We start from the raw sequence: 15470 nt of genomic DNA, 5'->3' as shown, positions 1-15470 counted from the left end.
AACACATCTAGATCGGTTTTTTAATTAATAACCGATCCAGATACGTACTATCAAGATCGGTTTTTATGTAAAACCGATCCTGATAGTTTATTTGAATTTTTTTTTTATTAAAATTTACATATCTAGATCGGTTGTTTAATAATAACCGATCCAGATACGTACTATCAAGATCGGTTTTTATGTAAAACCGATCCTGATAGTTTTTTTGAATTATTTTTTTATTAAAAATTACATATCTAGATCGGTTTTTTAATAATAACCGATCCAGATGTTTGGTTGAATGTAAAAAATAGAATTTTAATTATTTGGCCAGCTTCCATTTATATATATATGCTGGCCCAATTAAAATGCTACCGATACAAATCACAGATTGATAAATATATATATGCATACAAATCACAAATAGATATCAAACACATCCTACAAATTAAGTTTACGTATCATAAATTATGTTTACACATACAAATCACGTACAAATCCTAAATTAAATATCATAGACATACACATCCTACAGATTAAGTTTACACATCCTAAATTGTTGTACTTCATGTCTACTGTACCTCTTTCAGGAAAATTTGAACCCACATTTTTCGTAAGTTGCTCAAGCGTTGTACAGTATGTTTGGCGGGAATATCCTACATTTTTTAAAAGATAGAAGAGCATGCACAATTAATTGTGTATTTTATTATATTTGAAGCAACAATGCTTAATTACTTTTTGAAAATATATAAATGCATACCTTTAAGTTCGGAAAAGTATATATGTGTTCGTTTATTATGTCTTGCATGAGCAACATGACATAATATGCACATTCCCAGCCGTCTGGTTGTTGTGGGCACTACATAATAAGTTTGAAAAAATTGAAATGTATGTTAATGAGCATACAAATGGCTTTAAGGTTATATAATCACAATTTTTGTCTTATAATCATATATCTCAATAGAAACTATTACCTTGCAATCGTTATGAATCGTCAAAGAAGTCTCCATTACCCTGTTGAAGACACTGTTGAAATATGAACACATTGAACAATCAGTACTTACGAGAGATATTTAAAATGATAAATGATAAAATAATAAAAAAATCTAATGCATTCTAAACAAACGTAAAATTTAGGATGTCACTTACTCCTCGACCGCAGCAGTGATCATTAGCATTTTTTTACTTTTCTTATCGGAATCGTACACGTACAATGCACTTTCTCTTGGCATAAGCACGGTCAATACCCAATGATTGCTGCATGTTAGGTTTGTAGAATGTCATATTATATAATTTTTATATTTTGACATAAATATAATAAAATTAGAATATATATATAACACTAACATGTGGTGATAGGGTATAAATATCAATCTCTTGTCCCGATTTCCGTTGAGTGCTTGCCCTATGTATTGAAGTACACCTCCTCGATCATCACTTAGCATGGTGGCATTCGTCCGCTGGGGGGTCCATGAAACCAACCTGCACATCGGGAAATTCCTCCTTGATGTATTTGTGCCAATACCTAAAAAAAAGAAGGCATACAGGTGTTCTCAAATTTGTTTTATTTGAATTGAAGGTACTAAATTCTATAATTATTACGAATATTAACTCACAGCATCCACATCTGAATGATTGGTCCAGTGAGCCACTCCCGTGGTGCAAGCAAGGCCGCATAATCATCTGCATAAACAGATATGGAGTCTGCTGAACAAAAAAGATCAAGTGGCGGATCGATTTTGAATGGACTGCCATCTAGCTCCGCAAATCGATCACGCAGATGCTTGAATGTTCGTCCCAGCTTGTCAAAGTTGATACCATCAAACGCCTTGCAGTGACTCGTTGCTTTCCCACCTAAAGGAAGATGTACCTCTTCGCGTGGTTCCTGCAAAATTTCGTAATAAATTGAAATAAAATCCATAATGAACCATGACTCTGTCATATAGATACAAATTAAGAAGTAAACTTAGCAATAACATACATCATCTGAACCTGTCAATATCATGGGCATCGGCCATGCAGTGAAACTGCCGAGGACCGATCCAAGGGTTAACTGCTCACCATTTGGTACAGGTAAGGGGAGCTCTAGGAAGTCCACATCTTTAACACCATCCACCGTTACTCTTGCATGGTCGGGCGGCATCGGCCTGTTGTGAATTGTTCCACCGGGTGCAACTGGAACATGAATTGTCCCCATGGCCACCACAATAGTATTCTCACCTACTTTCGCCATGAGTTTGCAGCTGAGTTCTGCCTCCTGTACAAGTATATGTATTTACTCGAATAAAATCCGAATATATATGAAACTAAGGCATATGCCAACTGATTTAAATCTGAATTTGCATTACCTCAGTAAACTCGGAAAGATCGGTATATGGTTTGACTGACTGGCAGCTGCTCTGAAGGACCGTTGGGGTAAACGTCTTTTCTTGTTGGCCCATCGTCTGCCGAACCAAAATTGCAAGTTCAGATTTCATTTGTTCGGTTATTTCTTGTCGTAATCTCTCCTCTATTCCTCTTACTCTCTCCTCCACTCTTTGATCCACTCTTGCGTTAATTTCTTCTTCTGATGTCTTCGAGGTACGTGTCCTCCTTATCCGGCCCTTCCCGAATGTTTGTGAGTGTGGAATGAGACCTCCCACTCCTCTCACCCTCCCAGGATGTTCCGTATTTGGCAGAGATTTTCCTAGAACATCCTCGTATCGTACCACCGCCAACTGGCCTTGTTTGAAAGCCGCTTCTTGTTCTTCCTGAAATGATAACATGCATGTTACAACATAATAATTTAAAGTTGAATTTCAATTAATAACAATATCTAAACCCTCACAATTCTGTTGATGACCGGTATGTATGTTTCTGGATAAAAGAGTTCCTTGGTCTCGTCTGAGAGCTTCTGTCTGGCTAGTTTCCATGTGACGTGCCTATGCTCAATAGACAAATCAACAAGCTCATCTGGTGTCAATACAGTACTAGTTGACCCTTGGGAAGACGGATCACTAGATGCTTTCTCATCTGCAATCGCCTGCATAGCATCTTTAAGTCTTTTTTGGAAACCTTCACCACTGTAACCTCTGGATCCCAAGAAATGCGGATACTTGTTGTGGGTCTGGTTCTCCTTCCCAATCTGGCTGGCAGCCTTCAATTTCAACAAATAAATAATTGGCCTTAATTATAAATAAATTTGAATTCTAGATTAGAGATAAGATAGGTGGTTCCTAGAAATAAACATACATCAAATTCCGCTGTCATTCGGTACTTGACAAATTCTTCCCAATCTTTTTCTTCAATCTGGAGCTTACCAAAATCGGGCATCTCACCCTCGCGCCACACTCTAGTCAACTCGGTTCTGAACTTCCGGAGACAAGTAGCCATTTTCTGATAATAATATTTCTTCACTTCTACTTTTTCGGGTAATTTCCAGCTCACCTACCAAACAAATAGAAATTAGGGTTTGTAGTTAAACTAATCAAATTCTTTTTAATGAAATTAGTACCATGTTATCTACCTTAAGTATTTCCCATATTTTTTGCTTGTACTCATCTGGAACATCTTTCCATAGTTGGAACCTTATAGGAATAGTCCTTCTTACCAATATCCCAAAATCCGTTGCAAAACTCGTTGTCTCTCGAGTAACAACCGGCCTGAAATATTTGTCAAGTTCTAGCGTTTTGTCTTTCTCGTTAAACTTCTCCTTAATTTTGTTAGGCCCTCTTCCTCGTTTCTTAATCGATGACGACACACTACCATCATGATCACTGCCACCTTCCATATCTGTTTTATTTTTAAAACAATTAATTGAACTCAATGCTACATTATCTCTAGAGAACTATAATTAGTACAACAAAGTTATACCATACAACAATTAATAGCAATGCAATTACCCGATTATACAATGAAATAAAGAGGAGATAATCCAATCCATGCATAAAATTAAAATGAGACCACAAAATTGATCTAATCTAGGGTTAACAAAAATAATTAAATAAACCGAATTAATTACCCGAATTAATTATCAACAAATACCAAATAAAATTCTCACAATGCCTTGGTACCAATTATACTTGAGTAACTAGGGTTAACAAATATAATTAAATAAACCGAATTAATTAGCAACAAATACCAAATAAAATTCTCACAATGGTAACAATTTCTCACAATGCTAACAATCCATGCATAAAATAAAGAGGAGATAATACAACAATTAACAACAATTCTCACAATGGTAACAATTTCTCACAATGCTAACAATTTCTAAAAAATTCATAATAAACCGAATTAATTAGCAACAATTTCTAATCCGATCCAAACAACAATTTCTAATTCAAAATGCTAACAATTTCTAAACCATTCCTAACAAATCAATTTTAGAGAGGGAGAGGGAGAGGGAGATGGGACTTACCCGAATTTGAGAGAGAGGGCCGGGTTTAAGAGAGAGGCGGGGCCACCAAGCCAACGGAGAGGAAGGAGTGGAGGAGAGGCCACGGGTTTGATTTTAAGGAGAGGCCACCAAGCCACGGGTTTGATTTGGAGATCAAATCCACATGTAAGTATTGCAAGAGGCGGGGCCACCAAGCCGACGGAGAGGGAGGAGTGGAGGAGAACGCCTTCACGGAGGAGAAGAGGCGGCGGACTAGGTTTTGAGGAGGAGGAGAGGGTGGAGCCGATGCATCCACAAGGTTTGAACAACGGTTTTGAGAAGGACAAGAGAGGCCAAGGGTTTTGAGAAGAAGAAGGCACGGGTTTGATTTGAGGTTTTAGTCTAAGGAGAGGAGAGGCCAAGGGTTTTGAGAAGGAGCCGATGCATCCACAAGTATTGCAATAGGCGCCAAGGAGACACCTATCTGGATCGGTTTTAGTCTAATAACCGATCCAGATAGTATCTGGATCGGTTATTAGACTAAAACCGATCCAGATAGGTGGATAGGTCATGGTATTTATTTCAAATTATCTGGATCGGTTTTTAGGGAAGAACCGATCCAGATTCTGTTTTCTGATTTAAGTTGATTTATTAGATGTGTTTGAGAAATATGTAAGTTAATTACTAATATAATATCTCTGGATTATGTATAAAAATTTTAAGATATGTTTTATGAAATAATCTATTCGATAATTAAATGGTTATTATTAAAATAAATTGGAAGTAATACATTTTACAAAATAAAATATAAGATGTCATAATCTTTAAGAATTATGTTAGAATGAAATGCTAATACAATTTTACAAAATTAATTTCACTGTAAATTACACATCTTATTTTTTATAGAATAAATGAAAGAAAAAAGGACATCTGGATCGGTTTTTCTTAATAGAACCGATCCAGATTTCTATTTCTGATTTATTTTAATTTATTATAGAATAATTGAAAGAAAAATGGACATCTGGATCGGTTTTTAGTGAAGAACCAATCCAGATAGTTATCTGGATCGGTTATTATGTACAAAACCGATCCAGATTCTATTTATTTTTCTTTTCTAATTTTTTATAAAATAATTGAAAGAAAAATGGGCATCTGGATCGGTTTTTAGTGAAGAACCGATCCAGATTCTTTTTTCTAATTTAAGTTGATTTATTAGATGTGTTTGAGATAAATGAAAGATAAAAAAATAACTACATAAATATCTTCATAAATAACTGTACAAAAATAATTGCATGCTTCATAAATATCTTCATTAAATAAATATTTTTCGCCATGAATAGATATAAGCTACAACAAATTTCGAAGAATTACTTGCATGCTTCTCACTGACTAGTGGTTCAATTCATCCTGAAAAAAAAATTATAAAGTCAGTAATATTAACTCACATTTTCATATTTTTATATTTTGACATATTCATAAGCTTTTAGGGATTGTTGCTAGTGGGAACACCTTCAATCCATTCTCCTTCATTATGATCGTTGCGCGTGTGACTTGTTTCGTTTCCATCACCGCTTGGTAAAAATGCCATGCCAGTAGAAAACGGTGGTATCTCATCAAAATGATCGTACGCTTCTTCGTCTTCTACATTATCAATTCCGATTATACGTCTTTTACCAGGGAGGACAACATGTCTGGAACGATCGGTGGGATCAGTTATGTAGAACACTTGTGTGGCTTGTCTTGCAAGTATAAATGGATCATCCTTGTATCCAGCCTTACTGAAATCCACCAAAATAAAACCATCTTCGTCGACTTTAACCCCCCTACGGTTATCGACCCATTTACACATAAATAACGGGATGTTAAATTTTCTATAATCGAGCTCCCAAATTTCTTCAACAAATCCGTAATATGACATCGATGCATGCGATGGTCCGGCACCTTTAGGATCTGACAAATCACTCGAAACGGCTACTAACGTCACTCCACTGTTTTGCACGGTACTCTTTGAATCTTGCTTGCTTGTGTAAAATGTGTAACCGTTGATGTCATATCCTTGGAAGGTCCTAACGACATGGACTGGACCAAGAGCCAACAATCTGACAGTTTCTTTAATGTTTTCTCCCTCTGGAGCTTGCATGACTCTACGTGTAAACCATCCTTCAAACTTTTTATTGTGTTCGCCGATTAACCACTTGTCGGATTTATTGGGATTCTGTTGCCGCAAGAGAGTCATATGCTCGTCCCAAAATGGATGAACGTCAGTGAGGTGTTGCAAAACATGGAAATGTGCTAGTGACATCGTTGTACGGTCGGGCTCGAATAATTTTGCACCGATTGTGCCTACCCCGTGAAGTCTACCCTCGTGCCGAGATTTAGGGATGCCAATAGCTTTCGCATCGTCCATGTAATTAGTACAAAACTCAATAACCTCTTCGGCAGCATAAGCTCTTACAATGCTGCCCTCAGGCCGATATCGATTCCTTACATATGCCTTTAACAAGCCCATGTATCTCTCGAACGGATACATGTACCGCAAGAAGACAGGTCCACACATCTTAATTTATCTAATTAGGTGAACGATTAAATGAACCATGATATCAAAAAAGGACGGCGGAAAATACATTTCAAGATGACAAAGAGTGACAACAACCTCCTTCTGCATAGCATCTAGCGTAACAGTATCATTTACTTTGCAACAGATGGCGTTAAAGAAAAAGCAAAGCTTCGTGATGGTCTGCCTAACACACTTTGGCAATATGCCCCGAATTGCAATAGGAAGAAGCTGTGTCATTAAAACATGACAGTCGTGAGACTTCATTCCTGTCAATTTTAAATCTTCCAGTGAAACTAGGTTTTTAAAATTCGAAGAATATCCAGATGGAACTTTGACACCATGAAGGCATTCCAATAAGCTTTTCTTCTCTGCTTTCGACAGCGTATGCATTGCGGGTTTTAGATATATACAAGTTTTTCCACTTTCTCTTTCTTTCTCTGTTGGTTGTAGATCCGACCGTATGTTCAAGAATTGCATGTCTTTCCGAGCATTGATACCGTCCTTAGTCTTACCCGGAATATTCAATAATGTTCCAACCAGGCTATCACACACATTTTTAACCACATGCATCACATCGAGACAGTGTCGAACATCTAAGTGCTGCCAGTATGGTAAATCCCAGAATATTGACCTCTTCTTCCAACTAATTTTCGGTGTCCCTTTCTTTCTCACCGCCTTTTTTTTAAATTTCCCAAATTGAACTGTGATATCCTTTACTCGCGAGTAAACAGCTTTACCGGTCAACGGATAATTTGCTCTGGTATTCTCGGTTTTCCCATTGAATTCTTTCTTTCTTTTTCAGTGTACGTGGTTGGCAGGAAGAAATCTACGATGACCCATGTACACGTTTTTAGAGGAGTTAGGTAGCCACACATCGACTGTATCGTCCAGGCAAACAGGGCACGCTTTCTCTCCTTTGACACTGTAACCGGATAAATTTCCATAAGCCGGAAAATCATTAATGGTGCAGAAAAGCATGGCCCGTAAAGTGAATTTCTCCTTACTGTATGCATCAAATATCGGCACTCCGGGTTGCCATAATTCTTTTAAATCATCAATTAATGGTGCTAGATACACATCTATGTCGTTCCCGGGCTGTTTGGGTCCTGATATGAGCAAGGTCAACATGATGTATTTGCGTTTCATACATAACCAAGGCGGAAGATTATAAATGCATAATAGAACCGGCCAACTGCTATGCTTGCTGCTCATGCTACTGTGCGGATTTATTCCATCTGCACTCAGCCCAAGCTTTAGATTTCTAGGGTCACGTCCGAATTCGGGAAACTCTCTGTCAATATTTCTCCACTGAGGAGAATCAGCGGGGTGCCGTAATTTTCCATCTTTTTTCCGGTTATCTGCATGCCAACGCACTAATTTTGCATCTTTAGCATTTGAGAACAAACGTTTCAATTTCGGTTTCACGGGGAGGTACCACAATGCTTTTGCCGGAGGTCCTTTATTCGGGTTACAATAATCACTTTTATCGCTGGTTATCTGCTTTGGTTTGTAACGTGATACACCACATTTTGGACACTCGTGAAGATCTTTATACTCATTTCGATATAATATACAATCATTTGGACACGCGTGTATTCTTTGAACTTCCAAATCCACTGGGCACAATATTTTCTTCGCTTCATAAACATTAGGTGGTATCTCGTTCCCATCCGGAAGCATTTCTTTCAAAATTTGTAATAACTCGGTAAAACTTCTATCACTCCAACCGTTAGATGCTTTAAGGTTATATAATTTTAATACACCTTTCAATTTTGAAAATTTCGAACAACCAGGATACAATTCCTTATTAGAATCTTCGTACAAATTCTCAAATAAACAATATTGCTTATCATTATCAAAATCCTCTTCTAAATCACGTAACATTTGATCAAAATTATCACACCTATCTACCACCATATCATCATTTTCTTCGGTATGGTATTCCTGATGCTGGGTACGAGTGCCTATGTCGGTTTCCAATCCCCGGAGATTATTCCCGTCATTATCACTGGTATGGTAATCCTGATGCTCAGTACCAGTACCTATGCCGGTTGACAAACTCTCACCGTGCCATAACCAACACTTATATCCTTGCTTGAATCCACGACGGATTAAATGGTTCTTCACTTGGGTCGGGTTGGAAAATTTTTGACCATTGTTACAATCACGACAAGGACACAACATGAGTGCACTCCTTTTGCTCGCCATATCTTCCATAGCAACTCTGATAAATTCCTCGACACCTGTCATATAGTCATCAGATAGACGTGATGCTTCGTACATCCAACTGCGGTCCATCTGCAATTATAATAAAACACAATTAATTAAGAACAAGGTTGGGGTACTCAATTTTGTTCACAATAGGGCTTACATAGGGCCGGGTTACCATCCTATCCCACTCTTTGAATACTTTGTCTCAGTAGTGACCACATGTTAGTCGTGTTTTAGCATTTAAGAAAATTTCGGCAGCATTTCCCCTTAGTTCCCCGAGTACTCGGGGAACTAAGGGGAAATGCTGCCGAAATTTTCTTAAATGCTAAAACACGACTAACATGTGACCACATCCTAAATGAGACAAATTATTCAAAGAGCAGTCCCAAAATGGGGACTATTCAAAATTAATCCCTAATGGATTAATTTTGAACGGGTATCATGACCTAAAGGCATTAATCATGCGGTTGTGGCTCATAATACAACACTCTAGCTAAATATCTAATATAAATACATCTACGTACGTACTCTAGCTATCAAAATACACATTCATGCATGCACAAAACTAATTAAACATGAGTTATTTGCATGTTGTACTTACAACTTTTTTAGATGCCGTACCGAGTGAGATGAAGATCGCTGCACCAAATCTCTCAACAATAGCCAATCTACAAAATTAATCCGGAAAATCGAAACCTAATTAAGAGATGTACATATAGCATATATCCTACAAGTTGAAATAAAAAAAAAATGCTCATATAGCATATATATAGCAAACTCAAAAGCGTGTGCATGCAAATCTTGAAATAAGAAGAGGTATTCAAACTTGTAAAGAAAATCTCAACATATAAAGAATATATAGGTCATATATAGCTAATATATTTCCTCATAAATTAGACATATAGCATGTGCATCCAAATATCCGCATTTAAAGGAAAACTTGAAATGATAAGAGGTATTCAAACTTAAAAGCTTGTGGAACCAATAAAAGAGCTAAATCAAAATTTATAAGGTTTAGATTTTGAGCGAGGATCATAACCCACTTGTATAGGCCGGATTTAGGGTTTAGGGTTTAGGGTTTAGTGCTCCATTAGTATCAAATTTGAGAAAAGAGATGACCAAAATGTACCTGAGAAAAAGAGCTGAGATAGCTGAGTATTAGCAGGGCGAAATAGCTGTTGCGTTAATTAAGAGAGGCGAGACCTAGGAAGAGAGACGAGTTTCTGACAAAAATCGAACTGAATTCAGCCTTATATGCACTATTAGGATCAGTTGTTAGAAATAAAACCGATCCTGATACTATCAGGATCGGTTCTTATAAAAACTGATCCTAATAGTTGACTATTAGGATCGGTTTTATTTAAGAACTGATCCTGATAGGTTCTGGATAATTTGTAAAATTTATAACATTAACATCTGGATCGGTTTTATGCATTATAACCGATCCAGATATCTTCTGGATCGGTTTTAGGCACTATAACCGATCCAGATACCTTCTGGATCGGTTTTATTCATTATAACCGATCCAGATACCTTCTGGATCGGTTTTATTCATTATAACCGATCCAGATAGTATATGGATCGGTTATTATCAACAAAACCGATCCTAATAAAAATTCAGCAATTGTTCTTTATGAAAAAAATAATAGATATTTTTTTTAAGAAACTAGAAAGATATAATTTTTTTTAATTCCATAGAATAAACATATGAACCAAGAGGTGTACAGTCGTGATAATACAATCACAATGCAAAGGAATTCGCCAGTCATTTCCATTAAGGACTGGAAGAGGGGACAAGTGGGTGGTTCTTCCCTTTTGGTGCCAGTAGGATTTACCGAGAGAAATATGAAGATACATACTTTAATAAAAAAAAAGTTGTGTAAAAAGTTAGTTGAAGGATCATCAAAGAAAGGGGAAGAGATGGATGAAGGATCTTCGGAGTCAGATGAAGAACCAAATGAATAGTCAGACTGAAAAATGTTGATTATTTGAATTTTGGATGACTGTAGCTCTGAAAAAGGTTGATTCTTTGAATATACTTACATTCCATTTGTATAACTAATATGTTTATTCAAGGAATAAAAAAATAATTACCTTTCTAATTTATTAAAAAATATGTATTACTATCAGGATCGGTTCTAACCAAAAATCGATCCTAATAGTTGGAACTATTAGGATCAGTTTTTAGTTAGAACCGATCCTGATACTATCAGGATCTGTTTTTAATAAAAACCGATCCAAATGATTAAACTATCAGGATCGGTTTTTAATAAAACCGATCCTGATAGTATCAGGATCAGTTCCCACAAAAAACCGATCCTAATAGTAATAAATTAGGATCAGTTATTATGAAAAACCGATCTAAATAGTTTTTAGGATCGGTTTTGTTAAATAAACCGATCCAGATACTTATTAGGATCGGTTGTCCCATATAACCGATCCAGATAGGCCGATCCTGATTCCAGTTTTTCCACTAGTAGATCTACTGTATTTAGATCATGCAATGATGCAGCGATGAAGGAAGCGCCACCACCGCTTCTCATGCTGAAGTGCTGCAATCGCACCCTACCTCCCTTCTGCTTCCTTTCATGCTGAAGTGCTGCAATGAGACACATAGTACGGGGGGGGAGGGGAAATGAGGTTGAAAATTTGAATTTAAAAAAAAATCTAAAAAAAAAAAAGGTCACGGGTAGGATGGGTACCCGGACACGGGTTTACGGGCACGGGTTCACAGTCACTGGTTCATGGGCACGGTCTCACGGGCACGGGTGTAGTTCGGTCCTGATTCCCACGGGTTTGTTCCCTAAATTCCGTGACCGGCATGTTTCAAACCCGTACCCGTGTACCCGTGCATATCCAGGGCACGGGCACGGGCACGGACACGGTCCGGTCGGGTTTGACCCCCGGGGTTTTAGTAAACCACTAGGTTAAAATGATACTGATGTTATACTAGTCAGACTCATTATAAAGGACATTTGAGATTTTTTTAAATTATAATAACTATTGTGTTCTTTGTAGTTTGTAGGGCTGCAAATAGTATGGATAATATACGATCCGTATTCGGTCCATATTTGAAAGCTTAGATGTGAATATCCGTGTGGATAGGAGTAATGATATGGTTTTATGTTTCAATTATCCGTATTCAAATAGTAGATATATACATATATTTTAATACATATTATGAGAAATTTATGTTATTTGCAATTATAATAAAATAAATATTGTAAATTTTAATATTTTTTATATTATTTTAATAAATATCCGATCTCATAATTTATATCTGACATATATGATATCTGATATCTCTCTTATCCATATCCGAAAAAAAAAAATATTACCGCTATCCGCTCCGCATCCAATCCAAAATCGATTTGAAAGGAGTTGAGAAGAGCAATTTATCTGACAGTGAGAACTGTGTTTAATTGCTTATTAATTTGACAGGCATGCACTATGTATTGAGCTTGTGAATTTTTCTTTCCCTTGCCCCGACATAATCACAACAAAAATTAAATTAGATTTGATCCGACACTGAGTGAATCTTGATTTATCAAACAAATAACGGGTTAATCAGACTTGATCAAATATAAATGGCCGTTGTTGAATATAAAAATAGAGTAATTATATTGTGCCCTCAGCTCTCATCCTCTAAGTGTCTCCCTAATTCCAACTAACAAAAGTAGTTAGAATCTGCATCTTACTCAATGGTCTAGCCTTCTTTTCTCTTGGCAGAGCCTTCTTCTCTAGCCACCCAACTATCTCTTTTTATATCAAACAAAATTCACGCTTTTCACGGCCTTCACAGCCTCTGCCTCTTCTCTTTCTCTGCGTGGTGCACCGTCGAGATCCAGCGAGGAGAGCGTGGTGCACTGTCGAGATCTGACGAGGAGAGCGTGGTGCACGGTTGAGATCTGACGAGGAGAGCGTGGTGCACCGTCGAGATCCGGCGGGGAGAGCGTGGTGCACCATTGGAGAGGTCCATGCTAAGCCCAGCGAAGGTTGTCAAGAGTGCAACATATGAATACTTCATTAGTTAGATATGAATACTTCATTAGTTAGATATGCATACTTCATGTTGTTAGATATGAATATTTCATATTTACATTAATTAGTTATAAATACTTCATTAGTTAGATATGAACACTATATACTTACTATAAAAAAAAAAACTTTTTAAGTGAATTAAATAGGTGTCTTGGAAGAGGTGTCTGATTTTGAATTGTATAAATTATTTCGTACATGTATGAATACTTCGTATCTTTAGTATGAATATTGTTAGTGTCAGGTGTGAATACTTTCTGTAATACTAGGTTGTTGGATATGAATACTTATATATATGAATACTTCATGTTGTCAACAATGAATACTTAATAATTAGTACATAGATTCGCTGTAGTGGTCTCCAATCTTGACAAATGTCGCTTTCAGACGATTGTGGTCCCCAATCCAAGCTGTCAGACGTCGTCAGCGGTTCCCATGGTCGTTACTAATCCCCAATATTAATGATCTCCTCCAGTTTTGTCTACATATGACGAATATTATAGATAATAAGTATGAATACTATACGTTTTGACGATGAATAAAATCGCGTTAACCATGCTCATTGGCGGTAGTAACCACGTGCGCATCAGTTAGTGGTCCCTTCGTTGTACTTTTTTTTTTGTCTTTTAGTGCGGAGGACAGATATGGAACTGAATGGAGCTATTGTTAGTCGTTCCCATAAAAATAAGAGGGTATGATATATATGTAGGTTAATTTTTCATCTGGATTACATAAATTCGAGTCAAATAAAGTTATATAAATTTGTGTACACGTTCATTGTTTATCATACACTTTTCTTTTCACTTTACCTAATTACGAATCAAAACGACTTAAAAAAAAATCAAGTCACTTAAATCAAACTTCAATTGTGTTTAACTTGTAAATCATAATTTATATGTTAATGTAATTGATACCCAACAAGCTTAGTACGTGTTAATGTGTATATTTACTAGTAATTTTATTTATTGGATTTCAATTATTAAAAAAATATTTTTGAATATTAAACCATCTTCTATTATAAATGGAGAGAGCACAAAGAGTAATATATAAATTTTTCACACTTATTCATACATGTCTCTCACTCTCTGTCCACGCACCTCTACAACTTATATTTATACAATGTCTATATCTGTTAGATATTTCTAGTTATTTCTTTACCGACTTTGTGTTACATACAATATATTAACTACAATTATGTAGAATCATCTAGCATACTTCAATTTGTACCGACTATATATATATATATATATATGTCGGTTAGAACTTTCTTGAATATTATAGTGGGCTTGGGTTTTTGTGCTGCTTTATCAACAAATACGAATAAAAATTGCAAACAAACAAGATAAATTAATTAATCAAATCATTTTAAGCAATATTAATTAGTTCGCACCATTTTAGGACCTGTTGAGAATACAATATGAGAATATTGTGTGTTACGAACTATTTTAATATTCTTTTAGGGATTACGAAATACTGCAAAAATATATGGAAACTAATTAAATATTCAGATCGATTGTGAAATTATTTAATGAAAATATTTTTTATTCTGAATAAGATCCCAATTTCTTGAAATAACAAGTATCGAATATATATATATATATATATATATATATATGTCTTGTGCATAATTAATACTTAATGCCGTTTTTCAGTATAATCTTGTTGTTCTGATCGGTTATTAAAGTGTATAATTATGATATAATCTGGCAATATTATCAGTATATCATCCAGGTGAAATCTGTGAACAATGTAAGAGCAACAGAAGAGCCACAGTGATGACATTTTGTTTTGTTTTGTTATATCTTGTTATTGAAATTTTGCATGATCAAACAGCCAGCTTTTAAATTTGATTGTAAATTGGGTTAGTTTTCATCTCTCAACATGCCTCGAGTTTCTTAATTAATTTTTTGGTCACTTTGTTTTGTTATCTGGTTACTCGATCGGAGTGATGGATATATTTCGTTACAGACCCACTGTGCTTCCTTCCGGATACTATCCGATCCATTTACAAATAGATAACTGAATTCGAATTCGATTATGTTCTCTATATTGGATAAATATTCGGATTCGGATCCGCAAATTATCTGCTCTGTTTAATCTGGATAGTAGACGGACTCAATCCGGATTCATAACTTATAATCCGGATCCGTTTACATCTCTAATTGTCCGTTTATTTTATAATATCTAGTAGTTTAAAAAATAAATTAAAGAATATTACATATTCTGTAAAATTTGTACGGACACCTGTTTACTAATTTAATTTCTCATTTCTCATATATATCAATGGAAATAAAAGTTTTAATATTTTTATATACAAAGGCATAGCCA

This window comes from Carex rostrata, chromosome 7 (assembly GCF_964058835.1).
Source record: "Carex rostrata chromosome 7, lpCarRost1.2, whole genome shotgun sequence".
Taxonomy (NCBI): Eukaryota; Viridiplantae; Streptophyta; class Magnoliopsida; order Poales; family Cyperaceae; genus Carex; species Carex rostrata.
This window is presented reverse-complemented; position numbering follows the sequence as displayed.